Source organism: Staurois parvus, unplaced genomic scaffold, assembly GCF_062004578.1.
Source record: "Staurois parvus isolate SC_StPar_1 unplaced genomic scaffold, SC_StPar_1.0 ptg000154l, whole genome shotgun sequence".
NCBI classification, from domain to species: Eukaryota; Metazoa; Chordata; class Amphibia; order Anura; family Ranidae; genus Staurois; species Staurois parvus.
In genome coordinates this window covers 519712-523778 of record NW_028317950.1, presented here as the reverse complement: position 1 = coordinate 523778, position 4067 = coordinate 519712, and positions in this window count along the sequence as shown.

The following is a 4067-nucleotide window of genomic DNA, read 5'->3' as shown; positions in this document are numbered from 1 at the left end:
CCTCTGGAAAGACTAGATCATTAGATTGTGTTGTGGGTGGGTGATTATGTGGGCAAAGAGCAAGAAGTTCCTTCCAGTAGCTCGTGCCCGATGGTGGTGGTAGACCTTCTTGGGGGCTTGGGCTGCTACCTTTCTGATACGTCCTTATGGTTGTTTATGCGAGAAGTCTTGGGTAGGATCGAAGGAGCTGGTAGAAAAAAAAATTGCAGTAAAATGTTTGATTAAAGCTGAAGTTAGGCTTAAAAAAAGAAAAACTGTCACATCACTTAACCTGTAATGAAGGAGGTCTGTGCAGGCAGCTGGATCCTGGAGAAATCGTCACCGCAGGTTAGGATAGAAGGAGTGTCCGGTGTCCATAAAACTGCAGCTTTGATGTATGGTTCATAAGACATTTATTAAAGATATAAACATGTACATCAAGCCAACATGTTTCGGGGGAATGGTCTCCCCCCTTCTTCAAAGATGTTGCTGCTTGCTTTTGGATGGTAATTGTTCCCAAAATTTTTCGGTACATGCCTAGCCGGCACTCTGCCATTCTGCTTTCTAAAACCTCATAATCAATATATAATTTTGGGAACCATTCCCATCCAATAGCACGCAACAGAAGAAGGGGGGAGTCCATTCCCCCAAAACATGTTGGCTTGATGTACAGGTTTATACTTTTAATAAACTTCTTAAAAACCATACATCAAAGCTGCAGTTTTAAGGACACCAGGTGCTCCTTCTATCCTACCCAAGGAAGAGGCCAGGGCATCCCTGCAGTGCAGTTTTTTTGAAGAATTTTGGTTCACCTACCAAAAAGTTTTTTTTTCATTATTTGCAGTTCAGGCATGCTATCCAAACCCAGTCTAGACAGATACCCTGGGTACATGTTACACGCACAATTCTTAACCAAAGTCTAGTAGGGACATCTATGAGGGGACAAATAAGGCAAATAATAATGCACTGCTACAAAATGAGGTCAAAATCAAATTCTCCGAGATGCAGATTGTATTGGCAAATGGATATCTGCCCCCTAAATGATGAGGAGTGGTCTGATATTCTTTATAACAGAAAATGTATCCCTTTCTGCATCTTGGGATCTTACCCAGTTATATATTGGACATACACTGCCCATCCACTCTATTAGGTACACCAATTTAATTGCTTAGTAACACAAATCAGCTGATCACATGGCAGCAACTCAATGTCTTTAGGCTTGTAGATCTGTTGAAGATGACTTGCTGGTGTTCAAACTGAGCATCAGAATGGGGAAGAAAGGGGATTTAAGTGACTTTGAACGTGGCATGGTTGTTGGTGCCAGATGGGCTGGTCTGAGTATTTCAACAACTGCTGATCTACTGAGATTTTCATTCACAACCATCTCTAGGGTGCACAGAGATGGTCCAAAAAAGAGAAAATATTCAGTAAGCGTTCATTGTGTGGACAAAAATGCCTTGGTGTAAGAGGAGAATGGGCAGACTGGTTCAAGATAGTTACATAGTTAGTCTGGCTGAAAAAAGACAAAAGTCTACCCAGTTCAACCAGATAATAGAAAGGCAACAGTAACTCATGTCAATATGGACCAAAATCTCTGAGGAATGTTTCCAACACCTTGTTGAATCTATGCCATGAAAAATGAAGACAGTTCTGAAGGCAAAAGGGGTCCAACCCGGTACCAGCAAGGTGTAACTAATAGTGGCCAATGAGTATAGTATACCCTCCAAAAACTTTTTTAGTGGCATAAGAGGGAAACCCCAACTATGACCACGATGTGAAAGGCATGTTGGGACACTGGTGAAGATATGGAGATGTCCTATGCTGGTTAGATACTGGACTTGTGTACTGGACACTTAATAATGTGTTTAGAGTTAACATTTCTATGAAACCCAAGATCGGAGTGGCTGGATAAGGAAGTATATACCTGTCAGACTTGTATGGCAATCCATTGTTGCTATTTATAACAAGAAAATTCATAGTTCAGAAATGGAAATCCACGGCTCCCCCAACCCACTCTCTATGGGTAAAAACAGTAAATGAAGTCTTACAAAAAGAGCATATGGTTTATCAACATAGGGGATGTCCAGATAAATTTACAAAACTGTGGTGTAACTGGCTGGACATACCTGGATTAACGCTGCTACAATTAGTTAGGGATAGGTTGTTAGGGCGAAGCACATAAGGGGGTAATTTTTTTTAATAACTAGTAGCTGAAGTTGTGGCATTCTAGTAGTTGAGGTATTAAAGAGAGTAGGAAATAATGGATAGAAAGTATGGAGTGAAAGAATATATTGCACCTGGAAAGTCAAATAATTAGTTAACAGGTAAATTGAATTCTGGGGAAAATGTGGTGAATCTCTCCGCTATTTAGAGAGTCTTAAATAACCGTTGTATTTAAATAATTGGAGAATTATTGGAATTTGGAATAATTATTTGTTGTATATAATTTCATTTGTCGTTTTGAAGGGATTAGGTTTCAAGAGGGCAAATGGAGTCTTTGTTGATATACACATATGTACATGTTGTGGGCTATGAAATATTTTAAAATTAAGAAAACTGGAGTCAAAAGCTTGGTCTATGTGAACTGTGTGCGTTTTGTGAAAATGGAATTGAAAAAGTTTAACCAGTTTTCGCCAGCCTATAGCAAAATGACGGCTGGGCGGGACTTTAGACGATCTGGGTGGATGTCATATGACTTCCTCCTGGATCGCTGCTGCACTGCAGTGAGATCTGTCACTGGCTGTATCCATCGGACACAGCCAATGACTGATTTGTGTACTGAGCCGATGACCGATCTGTGTACCGAGCCTTTGACCGACCTGTGTACCGAGCCTTTGACCGACCTGTGTACCGAGCCGGTGACCGACCTGTGTACCGAGCCGGAGACCGACCTGTGTACCGAGCCGGTGACCGACCTGTGTCCCGAGCCTTTGACCGACCTGTGTACCGAGCCGGTGACCGACCTGTGTACCGAGCCTTTGACCGACCTGTGTACCGAGCCTTTGACCGACCTGTGTACCGAGCCTTTGACCGACCTGTGTACCGAGCCAGAGACCGACCTGTGTACCGAGCCTTTGACCGACCTGTGTACCGAGCCTTTGACCGACCTGTGTACCGAGCCGGTGACCGACCTGTGTACCGAGCCGGTGACCGACCTGTGTACCGAGCCGGTGACCGACCTGTGTACCGAGCCGGTGACCGACCTGTGTACCGAGCCGGTGACCGACTTGTGTACCGAGCCTTTGACCGACCTGTGTACCGAGCCTTTGACCGACCTGTGTACCGAGCCTTTGACCGACCTGTGTACCGAGCCTTTGACCGACCTGTGTACCGAGCCTTTGACCGACCTGTGTACCGAGCCTTTGACCGACCTGTGTACCGAGCCGGTGACCGACCTGTGTACCGAGCCGGTGACCGACCTGTGTACCGAGCCGGTGACCGACCTGTGTACCGAGCCGGTGACCGACCTGTGTACCGAGCCGGTGACCGACCTGTGTACCGAGCCAGAGACCGACCTGTGTACCGAGCCAGAGACCGACCTGTGTACCGATCACTTCCCCAGAGTAGTACAGTGTTACTATGGTAACAGTATATTACTCTGATCACAGTGTATTATAAAGAAAAAAAAAGTATTTAAAAAATATTTTTTTTTGTACTGTCACCAGTCAGCGATGCTGTACTGCACTGGTGAAAAAAAAAAATGTTTTTGTCAATTTGTCAAAAAAAAATTATAACAAATAACTTCAAAATACTCGCCATGCCTCTTACTAAATACCTCAGACTGTCTACTTTCCAAAAATGGGTCATTTGGGGGGTCTCTGTACTGGCCTGGGGTTTTAGGGCTTCAAGAAATGAGGTCGGCCGTCAGTATTTCAGGATTGATCAGTTTTCATATACAGTATATACCATGGTTTGTGGACTCTTAACTTTCCTACAGACTAAATAATATACACTGTTTGTGCTTATTTCTACCAAATGTAGCAGAATATATTTTGGACTAAATGAATGAAGAAAAATTATTTTTTTTACAAAATGTTATTACAAAAAATTTAAATTTTCAGGGTTTTTTTTCGTTTTGTTTATCGAAA